We start from the raw sequence: 21249 nt of genomic DNA on the forward strand, positions 1-21249 counted from the left end.
GAGGAGTAGAACCGAATAGAGGAGGTGTTTGGTTCTGCTCAGCATTAGAAGTGCCAGCATGATCAGCGACTGGTCTTGAATTAAGATTTCTAGTAGAAGCTGACTGGATTAGATTCTGCACTTGGATTTGTGGAAGAGGAGGATCGGCAGAATGTGTTACTTGCTCAGGGTCAGGCTGAAGTTGACTAGATGTTGGAAGTTGAGGAAGTTCAGTGTTCACCTGAGCAGGTAATTCCTTAGCTTGCTCAACATGTTGAGGAGCAGGATCTTCGAGCACTTGATCGGCATCATTTTGGCTGGGGGAAGCAGTTAAGTCGGCATGTTCCTTCGGCTGAGAAATAGAGGCTTGCTTTTCCTATTGCTCTGGTTGAGACTCAGGAGGATTAGAGAAGAACTTAAGGTCTACTTTTGTTAGGTCAGTGATCTCATCCCTCAGAGGTGAGTCACCCATGAGGTCAATGACGGGGGCTTGATATGCCTTCTTCTTAAGTCTTTTTAGCCTTGGAGGAGTAGGGTCAGCAGGAATGGACTCAATAGAGTCAGTTGGTGAAGTTTCCCTTTGAACAGCAGGATGATTTGTCGTTGGCTCATCGTCTTCTTTGTCAACCAGCACAGTGTTGGTTGGTTCATATTGCTCATCATCAGCTGTCTCCTCAGTGTCAACATGACCACCCAGTTCTTCTTCTTCTTCAAACTGACCACCCAATTGGTCTTGTTCTTCCTCTTCTTCTGATTGTTGTTCAGTGTCAATGTCTTGACTCTGTACATAATGTGAGTTAGGAGGAATTGTTGGTCCCTCATAACGTTACAAGTATAGTTCCAAAGGGGGGTTAGGAACTATTTAAACTTTTTCTTAATTTAGGGCAGACTTCTTTTCTTAGGAGAAAAGGTTTTAACAGTGGCGCTGAGTAAACAGCAAGACACTGGCTTAGTCAACTGGTGACTAGGTCAGTTTCATAACTTGAGTCAGGAGATAGCACTTAGAGTCTATTCCTGAGCTCAGATGTTCGATGCGCACAACTCAGCTTGACCTCTTTACTTGGTCAGTTTTTGGTTATTTAAGCAAGCAATATATATAAGGAGTTTAAGGTAAGAAATATGTTACTTAGTGGATTTATCCAGGTTCGGCTTCTAAGCCTACGTCCTGTCCCCGGAACACGTTCCGAGCTTTCGAATCCTCTACTGAGCTCTTTAAAGGTAAAGCCTCAAACCTTTTACAATCTTAGCAACTGAGTATAACAAGAGTACCTTCCTCTATACCTCTACTCAATCCTAATCTCTCACTGAGTACTATAACCGAGTACTCAGCCTCTCCTTTCTAATCTCTAGAAATGATAAGTGTTTGTCCTAAACAATGATTGCTAAGACACCTTAGATGATTGAATAATCACTCTAGACTTTTACACAAAAGATATGAAATTTAGTGTAAGATTGCTTTGCTTTTTTGCTTGCAGAACTTGCGTAAAAATTTGGTCAGCGTAATGGCTTGATCAAGTTCTGTGTTGAAAGAAGCTTCTGATGGCACTGTTTATAGAGACGTCTTGAGGCATCGGTCATTTCGAATTTCGAAATAACCGTTGGAGGGAAACAGCTTCCTGTCGTTGTCATCCTGACTTGCTCAGAGCTCTCGGCCAATCAGATTTGAGTATCTTCTGTCCTCGTTCAGCTTTTGGTCAGCTCGGCAGAATGTCTCTCCTTTTATGGTAAAGTCAACTGGACAGCATATTGTGTCGTCTGAACTTTATCCAAAGTGGAAACACTTTGTCTGGAAGTTTTCCTTAGCCAGCTGTTGTCTTGTACGCTTTGTCGAATCAACTCAGCAGCTTCGTTCCGAAGTTGTTCCCTGAAGGTCTTCTAGATCCTTCTTTCGCTGAGTTGCGTTTTGTCCATAACGACAACGTTTTGACATACGTGGGCCGAGTTGTCTTGAACCGTTTGACTTGGGCTTTGACTCTTGTATTGGGCTTGGGCCTTTTAATCCTTATGTCTTATAAGCAATTTAACTCAACATTGAACAAACACATTAGTAGAATAAATCAAAGAATTTAAACTTAGTGTGTTTAGAATATGTTTTTAATTATACTTAAACAATTTTGTCAAATCAAAATTATGTGGAAAGGTGTTTCAACAAACTCCCCCATTTTGATGTTGGTAAAACTATTCAGCGAGGTACTCAGTGTTGAGCTCCCCCATGATAGTTGAGCTAATATAACTTAGCAAACTTCCCCGTAAGGGTTGAGCTACTGACTTAGTTTTACTCTAAACATTTAAAGATTTTAATCGAGTAAGTCTAAGGTCAGTTTTCAGATATAGGTCAGCTCATGGAACATATTCTATTTTACTCAGTGTCAAGTGGAAGGTTTTAACATTCAGAGGGCACTGAGTAATTTGTTGTTCAATGAGTTTTATAAGACTACATATAAGTCAATGTCAAACATGTTATCAGCATTGGGTTCAATCAATAAATTTTATAAGCCTTTAAACATAGCTGATTTAATTGAAGATACATAATGACATAATACACAGCATCGTATAAAAATAATATAACTCAGAGTTTGAACAAAAGATGCAAGTATAGATATTTAATATAGGTAGTCAGCGTTTACAAACAAAAGTTCAAGACAGGCATAGAGACTACATACTTAGCCTATACTGAGCTAGCCTATATCTATTTCTTTCTCTTCTGTTTGGACTGACTAGACTCATGCTGTGTTCTCACTTGTTCTTTCTCCCCCGTTTTGTCAGCATCGGGAGGAGGAATCCTAAAGGCATCGGTTAAGACGGCCCTGGTCAGTTATGTGGACAGCGCTTTAAGTCTATCGGCGCTTTCATTGACACCATCAAAAATAGCCACTCCATTATCTAAGACCTCGGCGGGTATATTAAGCTCAACAGCGCTGATCATGCTGACTGTGAAGGCTTGAGATTTGCCTATCCATGTAAGTGCATCGGTCAGTCCAGTAATGACTTGATGGAATGTTTTGAGTAAGTAGGTGTCATAGTATTGATGCTGAACATTGTTGTGACGTATGTGGTTGAAGGTTTGTCTGGTGATAGACAGCATTTCATTTTGTTTCATAGCATCAGTATCCATCTCTTACTTGTTCAGATTCAGCAATCGAACGACCTCACCAATTTGCTCCACTGAGCACTGAGAATAGGAGACCATTTGCTCGTTGGTTTTGATTTGCTCGGTGTGAAGCTGAGCAAAGAGCATTTTAACTTCATCAGAAGTAGCATAGCGTGTGTTCGCAGCTGACAAGGTCTGAACTTGTTCTTGAAGAGCGTTGAGATGTTGAGCTGTTGTCAGCTGGATCTCAGCCAGCTTTGCAATGGAATCCTGCTTAGCTTGCTGTGCTTGAAAAGTAATGATGACATTCAGCAAATCCTTGAATCCCTTAACTTCGTTGAGAAGCTGAGTGACTTGGGAAAGCTGAGTTGTCTCAATAGTGGAAGGCCCAGCATCAGCAGGAGTAGTTTGTTGAAGGTCTTTGATCAATGCTTGAACTGAGTCGATTATTATTTTGCTAGACTCAGTGGCATTAATGTAACTTTGAGAGCCTTCATTAAGTTGTCCAGTGACATCAGTATGACCGATTGGAAGAGGAGTCAAGGGAATGATGTGGTCAGTGACTGGAAGTGAGTTTCCAATCTGCACTTGTGTTTCAGGTAGAACTGATTGATCGGCAGAGGTGTTGATTAGAGAAGAAGTAATCCGGATGCTATCGGTGCTAACTGAGGCAGGAATGTTCTGAGTCAGCACAAGACTTGGATTGACAGCATCGACGGGAATTGATTCCACTTGACTCGTAGAATTTGCGGAAGCATTCAAGTCGGCATGTTCTTTTAGTGAAGAAACAGAGGCTTGCTTTTCTAGAGAAGCCGGTGGAGTAGAGGATGGTTGCTTTCTGAAAAATTTCAGCTTAAGTGCAGAGGGGTCCTTGGTTGGCTTCTGAATAACAAAGTCAGGAAGGGTTGGTTGTTGAACAGGAATGTCACTGACTGTGTTCTGACTTGCCTTAACCAATCTTCTTCTGCGAGGAGGAGGGTCAGCTTGAATAGACTCTCCTGAGTGAGATGGAGAAGTTTCTTCTTGATCAGCTTCTTGATCAGTATTGAGCTGGTCAGCTTGTTCTTGTACTTGATCAACATTATGTTGGTCATGTTCTTGTTCTTCTCCAGCAGCCAACTTAGTATTGGCTTGCTCAGCATCAACCTCACTGGTTGTCTCCTCATTGTCCTCAGCGTCATCCTGACCGCTGGCCTCTTCTTCTTCGTCATCTTCTGAACTGTCACCATCTAGCTCTTCCTCAACTTGTGCAATGAACTGATTGTCCAAATGCACCTCATCTTCTTGATGCTCAGCTACAGTTCCTAGACACTGTGTGTAGTGAGAGTCACCAGGAACAATGACGTCAGTAGGGATAGCATCAATTGGAGTCAGTGAAGAAGACTTCTGCTTCTTTTGAGGTTGCTCATCAGCATCTTGTCTTTCCTCAATTTCAGGCCCATCTTGCCTGCTCCTTTTCTCAGCTGACTTAGGTCTCTCCTGACCTGGTTCAGCAATTGACTTAGGCTTCTTTGCCTTAGGCTCAGCCTTCTTTGAAGGGGTCTCAACAGCTTTCCTCTTGCGGGCAGCTAGAGCCTTAGTTCTTCTCCCTTTCTTCGGGACAACTGTTTCCTCAGCTTGTTGTTCACCAGTAGCAGCAGTTTTTCCTTTCTTCAGAGGCTGATTGAACTTCAAAGCCCTCAGCGAAGCTGCTGTGATTTCAGATCCTCTAGCTTTAACTTCATTAGTTAGGTCTATTTGATGATCAATGAGGATCCTGGTGATGAGCGAGCCCAACCTTAGATTTCCAGTGCTTCGTAGGAACCCAGCAATCAGGAATACTAGCATGTTGATCGGTTTGTATGTCAGCATATGTCATATGAAGCATTGCTCAAAGTTCGTTGCTTAGGTGGTGCAGTTGATCTTAGGATAAATGAAGTAGGTCAGCAGATAGTGAGCCATCTTTTGGTGCTGTCCCATAGAGGAACTGGAGGCTTCTCCTGAGTGGCCTTCAGGTTTACAGAAGGTAACTTCATACCCAGTACCTTCATGATCTCCAGATCTTCTCAACTTTGCTCCTTCATTTTTCAACTTCAGCAAGTTTGCCAGATAGTTAGGGTTTATGAAAATGGTATTTTCTCTTACCACAGTTGCCAGATAGTCCTGGTTGTCATCAGCAACACGGAGATTGTGGTAGAACTCCCTTACTAGGTCAGGATAAGTGTGATCCCTAATAGAGAACAGCTTGGTCCATCCATTTTGCGATATCCATTCGCAGAAGGGTTGCTCGAAAGTCACGAAGGACTCAGAGACCCATCGTGAGAAGTCCACTTTCCATTCGCTAATGTTACCAAAGACCTTGGTATAGGTTCTGGTTTTGGTCAGTTTTTCTTTGGAGGAGGTAGCTTGCCCAGTTTTTCCTTTACTCGGCGTAGTGACCTTGGTAGTTTTAGGCACAGAAGTTTGCCTGGAGGGTTCATCGGAGCTGGTCTTAGGGTGACCGGCACCGGAGATGTTGACGGAAACTTTAGTCATAGTTTCAGAACAAGTTTGGGAAGCTTTGAGAGTTTTTAGAGAGAAAGCTTTGCCTTAGAATTCGGTAGGTGTAAAGAAAATAAAGAATGGGGATTTACCCATTATTTATAGCGGTGAAGAGTGGATCTTATCAAATCCATGTGTCAGTTTTGCCTTGGGATTGTCAACCGACAAAGATCCTGGCATTTATGACACATTCGGCACGTACGTCATCCTAGGTGGCTGTTCGCGTGCTTAAGCATTAAATGCAACGGATCTAACACTCAGCGTTTAGAATACTAAGCGTTTTGGATTCTGAGTGGTCAGTAGTATATGAAAGGATGATTTCTCAGTTTAAGATTACTACTCGGTGTGCATATTGACTCAGTATTGATGTGTATTTTGTGTTAAGTACTCAGCATAACAATCACTCAGCATGCATTTGCATAAATCATTCAGCATAGGAATTTACTCAGCATAAATTTACATTTTAGAACAAGAATTTACTGAAGAGGATTAAACATACCAATGGCTTCTCTCAGTATGCTGAACTGTTCACGAGCCAGTGGCTTTGTGAAGATATCCGCAAGCTGCTCATCCGTTGGGACGTAGGTCAGCTTTATCTCACCTTTGAGTACATGGTCTCTAATGAAGTGATGCCTTATGCTGACATGCTTCATTCTGCTGTGTTGAATTGGGTTCTTTGATAGATCAATTGCACTTTTGTTGTCGCATTTGACCTCAATTGTCTTTGTTTGAACACCATAGTCTTCAAGTTGTTGCTTAATCCATAGGACTTGAGCAACACAATGACCAGCAGCAATGTACTCAGCTTCAGTGGTAGACAAGGCTACTGATGCCTGCTTCTTGCTGAACCAAGATACAAGACAGCTTCTTAAAAAATGACATCCTCCAGAGGTGCTTTTTCGTTCTAGCTTGTCTCGACCATAGTCAGCGTCAGTGTATCCAACGAGTGTAAAAGCCATGAGTGTTGGGATACCATAAACCTGCGTTCACTGAGCTTTGCAAGTATCTAAAGATTCTTTTTACAGCTATGTAATGAGATTCCTTAGGGTTAGATTTATATCTAGCACAGTAGCTTACTGAGAACTGAATGTCCGGTCTACTGGCTGTTAAGTAAAGTAGAGAGCCTATCATACCTCGATACAATTTGCTGTCTACTGACTTACCATTCTCGTCAGCGTAGAGGACAGTGTCAGTGCCCATAGGAGTGGATATTGGCTTGCAATTTTCCAAGTCATATTTCTTTAATATCTCCTTGGCATATTTAGCTTGACTGATGAAGATGCCATTCTTTCCTTGTTTTATTTGAAGTCCGAGGAAGAAGTTGAGTTCTCCCATCATCGACATTTCAAACTCAGTCTGCATTTGTTTGCTAAATTCCTTGCACATTGATTCGTTAGTTGCACCAAATATTATATCATCAACATAAATTTGAGCCAGCATGGTATCTTTACTCTTTCTCTTAATGAATAAGGTTGTATCAGCTTTGCCCCTGACATAATTTCTAGTCAGCAGGAAACTGGTCAGCCTCTCATACCAAGCACGTGATGCTTGCTTGAGGCCGTACAGAGCCTTTTTTGAGTTTATAAACTTGGTTTGGGAATTTTGGATCCTCAAACCCTAGAGGTTGATTAACATAAACTTCCTCGTTTATAACTCCATTAAGAAATGCACTCTTAACATCCATTTGGAATAATTTAAAGTTCATGTAAGATGCATATGCACATAAGATCCTAATAGCTTCTAGCCTTGCCACTGGGGCAAAGGTCTCACCGTAGTCAATACCTTCTTACTGACTGTAGCCCTAAGCTACAAGCCTTGCTTTGTTCCTGACTATATTTCCTTGCTCATCCAGTTTGTTGCGAAAGACCCATCTTGTTGCAATGGTCTCCTGACTCCTTGGATGTGGCACTAGCTCCCATACATCGTTTCTTCTGAATTGGTCGAGTTCCTCTTGCATTGCGCTCATCCAGAATTCATCTTCCTCAGCATCAGCGAAGTTCTTAGGTTCCTGAACTGAGACGAAGGCTACATTGCTGAGGTACCTCCTGAGTTGATTCCTCGTCATCAGGGTATTCCCAGCAGAATCAAGGATTGCACTCTTTGTGTGCCCTCTTAGAATCCTTATCTCTTTAGGTAGATTTATGTCTTGTGATGTCTGTGTTTCAACAATCTCTGCAGAAGTAGACTGGTCAGTGAAAACAATCTTAGGTTCACTCTTACTCTTGGTCAGCCTTTTAGTAAATGACTCAGCAGCTGGTTCTTGGTCAGCGGTTACTGAGTGTGGATCATCCTCGGTCAGTGGCTGGTATCTACCTGCAGGGTTAGTCCCGTCGAACTCAACATGTACTGACTCTTCTAAAACTTGAGTTCGTTTATTGAAAACTCTGTATGCTTTGCTGTTTGTTGAGTAGCCTAAAAAGATAGCCTCATCAGCTTTTGAGTCAAACTTTGCTAAGCTATCTTTGGTATTCAAAATAAAACATTTACAGCCAAAGGCACGAAAGTATCCAATGTTGGGCTTTCGTCCTTTCCAAAGTTCATAGGGTGTTTTCTTTAATACAGGTCTAACTAGAGCCCTATTAAGAATATAGCACGCTGTGTTAACAGCCTCTCCCCAAAAATACTTTAGAAGCCTATGCTCATCCAACATTGTCCTGGCTATTTCAACCAGAGTTCTGTTCTTCCTTTCAACAACCCCATTTTGTTGAGGTGTTCTAAGAGCAGAAAAATTGTGGTCAATGCCGCTGGCTTCACAGAATTCAACAAACTTTTGGTTATTGAATTCTCCACCATTATCACTTCGGATGTGAGCCAATTTTAGGTCTTTATCATTTTCAATTTTTCTTACCAAATTTGAAAATGTCTCAAAGGTCTCATCCTTGCTACTCAGCAAGATGACCCAAGTGTACCGAGAGAAGTCATCTACAATGACCAAGGAAAATCTTCTTCCACCCAGACTCAGCGGCTGGACTGGACCGAAGAGATCCAAGTGTAGTAACTCTAACGGACGCTTAGTTGAGACAATGTTTTTACTGTGAAAAGATTGTTTGGTTTGTTTTCTAGCTTGGCAAGCGTGGCATGATTGATCTTTTTCAAATTTAAGTTCAGGAAGTCCCTCAACCAATTGCTTTCTTGCTAATTTGGCCAGGAGGTCCATGCTTACATGACCAAGTCTCCTGTGCCATAGCCAGGAATTTTCTTCCTTTGATACTAAGCATACAGTTTTTGAAAACTTTTTCTCTAAGTCTAGCATAAAGACATTATCTATGCGAGGGGCAGTTAAAATTAACTCATTTGATTTACCCTCGTATATTTTACATCCAGTAGCATCAAATATAACTTTTCTCCCATTGTCACATAGCTGAGCTACGCTGAGTAAGTTATATTTGAGTCCGCTGACTAGGGAGACTGACTCAATAGTAGGATTATCTCCGATGGTTCCTGACCCTACTATCTTACCCTTTTTGTTGTCTCCAAAACTTACACTTCCTCCTCTTTTACGCTCAAACGTGATGAACTGAGTTTCATCACCAGTCATATGCCTTGAGCATGCGCTGTCACTATACCACATCTTTGACTTCTCAGCACATCTCAGGCTGACCTGCATTGTAACTAGTTACTTTTAGGTACCCAATTCTTTTTGGGTCCTTGCTTGTTAGGTGCAATAGGTAAAACATCATATTTTATTTTATGGCGACATACTTGGACAGTATGGCCATTCTTTCCACAGAAGTCACAGCTGACCTTCTGTTTAGGTTGTCTCACTGACTGGTCAGCACCCCAGTGCTGAGCATGCCAGCACACCTTTGTGGTGTGACCTTTCTTCCCACAGAAGTCACACTCGGACATTCCGCTGGGGATTCCATCTCTGCTGAGTACCTTGGTACTGAGTTCTCAGAGGAATGTTTCTTTTATTTGGAACCTTTAATTGGTTCTGGATAGTTGTGACGTCCTTTCTCAGTTTCTTTGAAACTGATTGGACTTCAGAGACAGACTCATGTATGATCTTCATGTTATCATGCAAAGTTGAGTTGTCCTGAAGAAGGTATCTGAGGTCACTCAGCTTGACCTCTTCAACCTCGTTATAGCGCCTGCTGAGTGCTCTAATTTTCTTATTACACTTTTTGACAAGTGTATAGAGATCACTCAGGGCATTACTCATTTCGTTTCTGAGCTGGGAAAGTGGTATTACCTCATTTGATTGCTCCTCATCGTCAGATGCAACGGAGGGGTCAATATGCTCAGAGACGCATGGCTCAGCAAGTTCGTCAGCCATGAAGCATATCTTCGCTGACTCGGTGGCCTCAGCTTCTATTGTTGAAGACTTATCACTGTCGCTCCATGTAGCCACCATTGCCTTTTTGCCGTTCTTCTTATCTTTCCTCAGCGTGGGGCAGCTTGACTTTATATGGCCAGTTTGATGACATTCAAAGCATGTAATGGGCTTTGAGTTGTCTTTCTTGTATTTGCTGTCGCTGGACTCTGCTTTATACTTATCAAACTTTCTGTAAGGCTTCTTAGAATATTTGTCATTTTTCCTGAACAGCCTTTTCATCTTCCTTGTGAACATAGCCATCTCTTCATCATCTGTTGAGCTCCCATCAGTGGAGTCAGCTTTCATGACAAGAGATTTCTGCTTCTTATCTTCAGACTTTTCCTTCACCTCAAAGTTTTTCATTGATATCTCATGGGTCAGCAACGAGCCGATGAGTTCGTCATATTTGTAGGTGGTTAAGTCCTGAGCTTCCTCAACAGCGGTCTTCTTTGCTTGCCAGTCTTTAGGAAGACTCCTGAGTATCTTTTTGACTTGTTCTTCCTCAGTGAAGATCTTCCCAAGTCTCTTGAGCTCATTTATGATGTTGGTAAACCTTGCATTCATGTCAGATATGCCCTCATCATTGTTCATCTCGAACAGCTCGTACAGTCTCATCTGCTGGTTCACCTTGGACTCTTTTACTTTATTGGTTACTTCGTAGGTGACCTCAAGCTTCTTCCAGATCTCTTGCGCCGACTCACAACCTGAAATTTTATTATATTCTGCAGCATCGAGTGCACATTGAAGCATAGTAATAGCCGAAGCGTGATTTTGAAGCTTCTTGAGATCATCCTCTGTCCATTTGGCCTCAGCTTTTACAATTGTTTGGCCAGCCACAACTTCGACAGGTACAAATGGGCCTTGCACTATAGATAGCCAGGCACTCATATTTGTAGCCTGAATGAAATTTTTCATCCTATTCTTCCAGAAGGTATAGTTAGACCCAAAGAATAGGGGAGGCCGAGTGATGGACAGCCCCTCAGGCAATATCTGAGTTGTTTGGTTTCCTGGGAGAAACCGAGTACTGTTTTCGCCCATAGTGGGGATCAGCTCAAGGTTGTTAAACCTTTTACAGTGAGCTTTTAGGCTCTGATACCACTTGTTGGTCCCTTATAACGTTACAAGTATAGTTCCAAGGGGGGGTTAGGAACTATTTACACTTTTTCTTAATTTAGGGCAGACTTCTTTTCTTAGGAGAAAAGGTTTTAACAGCGGCGCTGAGTAAACAGCAAGACACTGGCTTAGTCAACTGGTGACTAGGTCAGTTTCTTAACTTGAGTCAGGAGATAGCACTTAGAGTCTATTCCTGAGCTCAGATGTTCGATGCGCACAACTCAGCTTGACCTCTTTACTTGGTCAGTTTTTGGTTATTTAAGCAAGCAATATATATAAGGAGTTTAAGGTAAGAAATACGTTACTCAGCAGATTTATCCAAGTTCGGCTTCTAAGCCTACGTCCTGTCCCTGGAACACGTTCCGAGCTTTCGAATCCTCTACTGAGCTCTTTAAAGGTAGAGCCTCAAACCTTTTACAATCTTAGCAACTGAGTATAACAAGAGTACCTTCCTCTATACCTCTACTCAATCCTAATCTCTCGTGAGTACTATAACCGAGTACTCAGCCTCTCCTTTCTAATCTCTAGAAATGATAAGTGTTTGTCCTAAACAATGAATGCTAAGACACCTTAGATGATTGAATAATCACTCTGGACTTTTACACAAAAGATATGAAATTTAGTGTAAGATTGCTTTGCTTTTTTTCTTGCAGAACTTGCGTAGAAATTTGGTCAGCGTAATGGCTTGATCAAGTTCTGTGTTGAATGAAGCTTCTGATGGCATTATTTATAGAGACGTCTTGAGGCATCGGTCATTTCGAATTTCAAAATAACCGTTGGAGGGAAACGGCTTCCTGTCGTTGTCATCCTGACTTGCTCAGAGCTCTCGGCCAATCAGATTTGAGTATCTTCTGTCCTCGGTCAGCTATTGGTCAGCTCGGCAGAATGTCTCTCCTTTTATGGTAAAGTCAACTGGACAGCATACTGTGTCGTCTGAACTTTACCCAAAGTGGAAACACTTTGTCTGGAAGTTTTCCTTAGCCAGCTGCTGTCTTGTACGCTTTGTCGTATCAACTTAGCAGCTTCGTTCCGAAGTTGTTCCCTGAAGGTCTTCTAGCTCCTTCTTCCGCTGAGTTGCGTTTTGTCCATAACGACAATGTTTTGACATACGTGGGCCGAGTTGTCTTGAACCGTTTGACTTGGGCTTTGACTCTTGTATTGGGCTTGGGCCTTTTAATCCTTATGTCTTATAAGCAATTTAACTCAACATTGAACAAACACATTAGTAGAATAAATCAAAGCATTTAAACTTAGTGTGTTTAGAATATGTTTTTAATTATACTTAAACAATTTTGTCAAATCAAAATTATGTGGAAAGGTGTTTCAACAGGAATGACAACGTCGGTTGGAAGGGCATCGATAGGACTTAATTCAGAAGAGATCTTCTTCTTCTTTCTTAACGGTTGCTCATCAATATCCTCTCTTTCTTCTACCTCAGGCTCAGCTTGCCTTGGTCTTTTCTCAGCTGACCTAGGTCCATCCTGACCTTGTTGAGGTTGAGGCTTAGTTCCTCTGGATACAAATTTAAGCTTCTTTGGTGCAGAGACAGCTTCTTTAGAGGTGCTTTGCACAACTTTCCTCTTTCTTTCTGTTCTTCCCTTTCGAGTCACCATCCCCTCAGTTTCCTGGACAGCGGCCCTTTCCCTTTTTTGGGCACAATAGGTTGATCGTAGAATAGACCAAACAGTGCAGCTGCAGTTATCTCAGTGCCTATTGTGTGGATTTCCTCAACTAAGCTCACCTTGTGATCTTTAAGGATTCTGGTGATCATGGAGCCTAACCTAAGGGTTCCAGTGCTTCTTTGAAACCCACCGATTATGAAGACATGCATGTTTATCGGTGTGTAGGTCAGCATGTGCCAGATGAAGCACTGCTCAAAATTTGTCGCTGAGTTGGTGCAGTTGATTTTGGGGTAGAGAAAATTGGTCAGTATGTAGTGGGCCATCTTCTGATTCCGACCCATGGAGGTACTCGAAATTTCTCCTACATGACCAGGAGGTTTACAAAACTCAGCGGAGTAGTTGGTTTTATCTTGGTCACCAGATTTACGAAGTATTGCTCCTTCATTTTTCAGTTTGAGTAGTGAGGCAAGATAAGCGTGGTTGATGAAGATATCCTTCCCTCGAACCTGGGTGACCATATAGTCCCGATTATCATCCGCAACTTTTAGGTTAGCGTAGAATTCCTTCACTAACTCTGGATAGGTATGTTCGCGAATTGAGAACAGCTCGGTCCAGCCGTTGTTTTTGATCCACTCACAGAAGGGTTGCTCAGCTTCCACAAAACCCTTTGAAAACCATCTAGAGTGGTCAACCTTATACCCCCTCACACTCTCGTAGATCGTAGAGTAGGTTCGTTCCACGGTCTTCTTGCCCTTGTCCTTTTGCTGTTTTCCCTTCGAAGAGACAGCTTGGTCAGCTTTGGTTTGCTTGCTCGGTGTAGTGACCTTAGAGTGGTCACGCTGGGCAGGAGATGAAGGATTTTCATCGGAGCGGTTATCAACGTTACCGGCACCGGAGATATTTAGAGAAACTTTTGTCATGATTCTCAGAGAAGTTTGGGAAGATTTGGAATTTTTAGAGAGAAGATAGGAATACCAGAGATTTCTAAGCGTAAAGAGATAAAAGTGGGAATTCATCCACTATTTATAGAGGTGTCGAATTGATCCTACGCGTTGAGGTGACCGTTTGACCTCGAGATACTCAATCGAAAAATATTCTGGCATTTATGACACATTCGGCGCGTGTATTTTCTAATTATTGCGCTTACGTCATCCTAAGTGGTTATTTAATTCGCGTGTTTTGCATTAAGTTTTTCAACGGATGTTTACTCAGTGTTAAGAATTTCAAACGTTTAAGGTTTTGAGTAGTCAGTGTTGCGCAAGGGATAATTCGTGTGTTTAATCACTCGGTTTATGATAAACACTCAGCACGTATATTTACCCAGCATGTGATAGTTACTAATTTGTCATGATTCACTCAGCGTGGTAATCAACTCAGCATGTATATATCACATATTATACTTGGAATTTATTGAAGAGGATTAAACATACCAATGGCTTCTCTAAGTATGTTGAATTGCTCACGAGCCAGTGGCTTTGTGAAGATATCAGCAAGCTGCTCATCCATTGGGACATAGGTCAGCTTGATCTCTTTCTTGAGTACATGATCTCTGATGAAGTGATGTCTTATGCTAACATGCTTCATCCTACTGTGCTGGATTGAGTTCTTTGATAAGTCAATGTCACTCTTGTTGTCACATTTGACTTCAATTGTTTTAGTCTGAACGCCATAATCTTCAAGTTGTTGCTTAATCCATAGGACTTGAGCAACACAGCTTCCAGCAGCAATGTACTTAGCTTCAGTGGTTGACAGGGCTACTGATGCCTGCTTCTTGCTGAACCAGGACACAAGATAGCTTCCAAGGAAGTGGCATCCTCCCGATGTGCTTTTTCGTTCAAGCTTGTCTCGTCCGTAGTCAGCGTCAGTGTATCCAATGAGTGTGAAATCATAAGTATTGGGATACCACAAAACTGCATTCACTGAGCCTTGCAAATATCTAAGGATTCTTTTTACAACTATGTAATGAGATTCCTTAGGGTTAGATTGATATCTAACACAATAACATACTGAGAATTGAATGTCCGGCCTACTAGCAGTTAAGTAAAGTAGAGAACGAATCATACCTCGGTACAATCTACTGTCTACTGACTTACCACTTTCGTCAGCGCAGAGGACAGTGTCAGTGCCCATAGGGGTAGATATTGGCTTGCAATTTTCAAGTTCATACTTCTTCAATATCTCCTTAGCATACTTAGTTCGACTGATGAAGATGCCATTTTTCCCTTGTTTGATTTGAAGTCCAAGGAAGAAGGTGAGTTCTCCCATCATTGACATTTCAAACTCAGTCTGCATCTGCTTACTAAATTCCTTGCACATTGACTCATTAGTGGCACCAAAGATAATGTCATCAACATATATCTGAGCCAATAGGGTATCTTTACCCTTTCTCTTAATGAATAAGGTTGTATCAGATTTACCTCTGACATGATTTCTAGTCAGTAAGAAACTAGTCAGCCTCTCATACCAAGCACGTGGTGCTTTCTTGAGACCATATAGAGCCTTTTTGAGTTTATAAACGCGGTTTAGGAACTTGGGATCCTCAAACCCTGGAGGCTGATTAACATAGACTTCCTCGTTTATAACTCCATTAAGGAATTCACTCTTAACATCCATTTGAAACAATTTAAAGTTCATATAACTTGCATAAGCACATAAAATTCTTATAGACTCTAGCCTTGCCACTGGGGCGAAGGTCTCACTATAGTCAATACCTTCTTACTGACTGTAGCCCTGAGCTACAAGTCTTGCTTTGTTCCTGACCACGTTTCCTTGTTCATCCATCTTATTGCGAAAGACCCATCTTGTTCCTATGGTCTTCTGGCTTTTTGGTTTTGGCACTAAGTCCTATACTTCATTTCTTCTAAACTGATCAAGTTCTTCTTGCATTGCATTCATCCAGAACTCATCATACTCAGCCTCAGCGAAGTTCTTTGGTTCCTAAATTGAGACGAATGCTACGTTGCTGAGTTGATTTCTTGTCATCAGGGTGTTCTCAGCGGCATCAAGAATGTCACTCTCTGAGTGTCCTCTTGGTATTCTGATTTCCTTTGGTAGATTGATGTCTTGTGTTGGTTGTGTTTCAACAATCTCTGCAGGTGTAGATTAGTCAGTGAAAACAATTTGAGTTTCGCTTTTACCTTTGGTCAGCCCTTGAGGCAATGACTCAGCGGCTGTTTCTTGGTCAGCGGGAGCTGAGTGGGGATCATCCTCAGTCAGCTGCATGTCTCTTCCTGCAGGGTTAGTTTCATCGAACTCAACGTGTACTGACTCTTATAAGACCTGAGTTCGTTTATTGAAAACTCTGTATGCTTTGTTATTTGTTGAGTAGCCTAAAAAGATAGCTTCATCAGCTTTTGAGTCAAACTTAGCTAGGCTGTCTTTGGTATTTAAGATAAAACATTTACAACCGAAGGCACGAAAGTATCCAATGTTGGGCTTTCGTCCTTTCCAAAGTTCGTAGGGGGTCTTCTTTAATATAGGTCTAACTAGAGCCCTATTAAGTATGTAGCACGCTGTGTTAACAGCTTCTCCCCAAAAGTACTTTGGAAGCCTATGCTCACTCAGCATTTTCCTAGCTATTTCAACCAAGGTTCTGTTTTTCCTTTCAACAATCCCATTCTGTTGAGGCGTTCTAGGAGCAGAAAAATTATGGTCAATGCCGTTGGCTTCACAGAATTCAACAAACTGTTGGTTCTTGAATTCTCTATCATTATCACTTCGGATGTGAGCTAACTTAAGGTCTTTATTATTTTCAAGTTTTCTTAGTAAAGTTGAAAACGTCTCAAAGGTTTCATCCTTGCTACTTGATAGCTCCCATTTATATAGGGTTTTTAGGATTAATTTAGTTTGTTTTCCATTTGTTTCTATTTAATTTCAGTATCGTTTTATTACTTTTTAGTTAAAATTAGTAATTTCCTTTATTTATGGTTTTCATGGATTTTCAGGGACCTTTCATGCATTTCCGAACCAGACCCAAGCCTATTGAAGCATTTTCGAATTAATCAGGGACCATCAGAGCACTTTTGGGATTCATCAGGGACCATTAGAGCATTTTTCGGAAGCCTAGGGACCTAAACAGATAAAAGCCGGAGCAAAATCGCCCCTTTTTGGACCTATCTCGGCGAGACAATACCTGTCTCGTCGAGACAGGCCCTCGTCTCGTCGAGACACTCCTTGTCTCGATGAGACGAGGCGGGGCAAGGCGCACCAGCGCCTTCCCCCTTGCTGGAATGCGTGGATCGGGCCCTAAAAGCCCATTAAACACTTTGTAATTTTCCTTTTTACTCTTGAGGCATTAGGGTTTCCTCCCTAACTCTATAAATAGGGAGCTAATCCTAATCTTTCAGGGGGGATTAGCCATTTTAATAAATTAGAGAGCCGCTAGGGTTTTCTCTCCTCCACAATGTAGATTTTTATTTTTAGTTTAGCTTTTCCTGCTTTCTAGATTAGGTTTATTTTTAGTTTTTATTTCCTTCAAGAACGATTGATGGGGGAAGCGCTTGATCTTCTATTTTGTAATTGGAAACGACAAACGGGTTCTAGATTTCTTCTCTCTTTCCCTTTTGTCTTTTACCTTTATATTTAATTGAAGCTCTTTTCCATTATCCTTATTGCTATGATTAATTTGTCTATGAATTAATCCCCATCCAATTTGGGATGGGGATGAAATTGATTGTATGAATATGTATGATTAGGGATTTAGGACCTTTGATTGATCAGTTTATGCATGGTTAATGCCTAGATATTGTTAGGAACAGGATTTATGCTAGAATGAACATTGATAATGATCAACTAGCCTGTTTATGTATATAATGTGCTTAATGCCTGTGACCCTGACATTAAATAGGATTATAGATAGATGAGAACCTGACCACGGAATCGTCTATACCGAATTTGTATTAGTCTGACTTCGCTAAAGACCACTAGGAATGAGGCTTTGTGGCTGGGCTACGGCTTTAGCCTTAGTTGTCAATAAACCTAATGCTTTGCATGACCTAGGGTATATGCCTAATCAAGTCGTCACCCGAATGCATGTGAATAGGATAGACGAATACTGATCCCATTTGTCTTTCACTTAGGAAAATTACCTTCAAATCACTGGTAAAATATAACTCTGAACTCCCTAAACCCATACATAGGATTTAATCAAAGGATTCCTCAGCCTAGATTGTAAACCTTCTACCCTGTCAATTGTTCACTTTATCTTGTTATTGCTTTCAATTTAGTTAATTAGTTATTCAAAACCCAAATCTTTATCCAACCCTCTAAACAATTAGATCATTCTAGGTAGATTTACTAGTTATAACAAATAGTCTTTGTGGTTCGATCTCGTGCTTAGCACAATATTACTTGTTGCGATAGAATACACTTGTCCTATTAAATGCTATATACTTTACGAGCATCAAGTTTTTGGCGCCGTTGCCGGGGACTATTTTGATTATAATTAGATGAAATTTGCTTGGAACTATTTTATTTATAATTAGATTATATTTCGAAATACCCAACAACAACACCATCAAGTTTATTTCGATTATATCTATGTAAATTGAATAGGTTGAAATAATTGTTTAGATTTGTATATATTAAAAAAATTATTTTTTTGGGTTTTTCGTGTCGTCTCGTCGAGACACCTGGCTGTCTCGACGAGACGTAAAAAAAATAAAAAAAAAAAGATTTTCTCGTGTTGTCTCGTCGAGATATTGTTCATCTCGACGAGACACACCCGAAAAACAAAATTTTTAATTTAATTTTTTTGAAAAAAAAAAATTCTCGTGTCGTCTCGTCGAGACACTGTTCATCTCGACGAGACGGGCCGAAATTTTTTTTTTGTTTTTTTGTTTTTTAAGAAAAAAATATTTAACGATGTTTCTTTTTCTTTTCTTTTGCTTTCTCTATTCTTATATTTGTTTTCTTTTTTTTCTATTGGCAGAACCCTCTAATCAGAATACTCACCGACGTCGGATTGATTTTCAGGACTGCAACTTGGATTGAAAATTTAGCATCGGAAAATCGGGGTTGGATTGACAGCCACCCCTGAGAGAGTTTTTCTATCCTATTTCTTTTTTACACTTTATGTTTTGCTTTTATGTAATGATGGAAGTAAATGCATGTTGTAAGTGTGGGGAGGAGATACTAGGATATGATGATTTTTGATTCTGTCATTTGCATGTTTTTAATTTCTTTTTGTTTTTCTATATTAGGTTGCATGTTTTTGTTTTAATTTTAGGATTTCGTTCTTTATGTTTTTGCTTTTTAATTCTAGGAATACAGAGAATCCTAGGCAGTTGAATTTGATACATTTAGCTATCCCGCAATACAGTTGACAATGCGCTTAAATATTTGCACATTCTAAACGAAATTGATGCATGAGAAAAATCTTGAACAACGTTTGAGTCTCCAAAGAGCATTGTTTGCCTAAAATTGACATGGAACGGAACGTTAGTTGAGGCTAAGGTTGATACAAATAACCCTTCAATTGTGAGTTAGAGCCATAAAGATCAATATTTTAGACTCATGATTAGGAACAATTGATCTCTTAGGTGTGGGATTACATTTATTGTCTTTGTGCTCATAGTAATTGCATCCAATACTGGTTGAATTTTGTGTTTTATTAAACTTGAAATGATTAGGCAACCTAGGTATAGCCCTTTTTGAATTTAGCCTATTCTTTGTTTAGCCAAAATCCCTTAACACTTCCCCTAGATAAGCCCCTTTGAGCCTTTTATCCCTTTCTTTGATCAACCCTGTTACAAACCTTAACCTTCTTAAATATCCTTTCTCGCCCAAATTAATTGACTCAATTTAGTTTTGATAAATCCTTAGACACACCTATCCTTCAAATTCCCGCTAGCAATCATTAAAAGGTTGTAATTTTAATAGAAGAAGCAACCTTTACCCATTTGAATTTCACTCTTTTTCCCCTCCAGTAAAAAAAATGGTTAAAAACCAAATAAAAAAAAACAAAAAACAATTATAGAGGAAAGGATAAAAGACGTGATTATATTTTTAGTTGCTTCCCGAATACTTCATTGACTCACAAACACAACCTTGAGCTTAAACCTTCTTATACATAGCGGATCATGTGTCCCTTTTGGATTCTGACTTGCTTAAGGACAAGTAAGATTTTAAGTGTGGGGAGGTGGTTTATAGCTCCCTAATGCGAAAAATTTGTCCTTTTTGCAAAATTTTTAACTATTTGAGTCATTTAACTTTTTGCCTAAAATTCCATTTTTCCTACCCTAACCTTTAGCCCACGTTACAACCCTTTAAAGACCTATGATTTTGTTTAATTTTAATGCATTAATTTTGACCGAATGGATGATGCAATCCCAACGTGACCACTTTGTACAATTAAATGTAGAGAGTTTACAAATAAAAATTTTACCCAAACACTTGAGCGTTAGAGTGGCCACTTGTGAGCTATCAATTTTAGTCCTTTTCTTTCGTTTTCATGAAGTGTTGATTGATAAAACCAATTAATCAGTTTTTGGAGACTCGCCTGAGGTTCATTATATTTTTAATTGCAAAATGAGTAGTCTGAACTGTTATGAATAATAAAGTGTAGTAGATTCTTGTTTTTGTAAGGGAGCTATTTGTTGATTTTTCTCTGTTTTGAATTCTGTCTTGCTTGGGGACAAGCAGGATTCAAGTGTGGGGATGTTGATAGCTCCCATTTATATAGGGTTTTTAGGATTAATTTAGTTTGTTTTCCCTTTGTTTCTATTTAATTTCAGTATCGTTTTATTACTTTTTAGTTAAAATTAGTAATTTCCTTTATTTATGGTGTTTTTGGTGTTTTTATGGATTTTTAGGGACCTTTCATGCATTTCCGAACCAGACCCAAGCCTATTGGAGCATTTCCGGATTATTCAGGGACCGTTAGAGCACTTTTGGGATTCATCAGGGACCATTAGAGCACTTTTCGGAAGCCTAGGGACCTAAACATATAAAAGTCGGAGCAAAATCGCCCATTTTTGGACCTATCTCGGTGAGACAATACCTGTCTCGTCGAGACAGGCCCTCGTCTCGTCGAGACACTCCTTGTCTCGATGAGACGAGGCGGGGCAAGGCGCACCAGCGTAAAGACATTATCAATACAAGGGGCAGTTAAAATCAACTCATTTGTTTTACCCTCGTATATTTTACATCCAGTGTCATCAAATATAATTTTTCTCCCATTGTCACATAGCTGAGCTACGCTGAGTAAGTTATATTTGAGTCCGCTGACTAGGGAGACTGACTCAATAGTAGGATTACCACCAACGGTTCCTGACCCTACTATCTTACCCTTTTTGTTGTCTCCAAAACATACACTTCCACCTCGTTTACGCACAAATGTGATGAACTGAGTTTCATCACCAGTCATATGCCTCGAGCATGCGCTGTCAATGTACCACATCTTTGACTTCTCATCACACCTCAGGCTTACCTGCAATATAGCTAGTTGCTTTTAGGTACCCAATTCTTTTTGGGTGCTTGTTTGTTAGGTTCAACAGGTAAAGCATCATATTTCATTTTATGACGACACACTTGGACAGTGTGTCCATTTTTCCCACAGAAGTCACAACTGACCTTCCGTTTAGGATATCTCACTGACTAGTCAGCACCCC

Source organism: Euphorbia lathyris, chromosome 8 (genome assembly GCF_963576675.1).
Source record: "Euphorbia lathyris chromosome 8, ddEupLath1.1, whole genome shotgun sequence".
In the NCBI taxonomy this organism is placed as follows: Eukaryota; Viridiplantae; Streptophyta; class Magnoliopsida; order Malpighiales; family Euphorbiaceae; genus Euphorbia; species Euphorbia lathyris.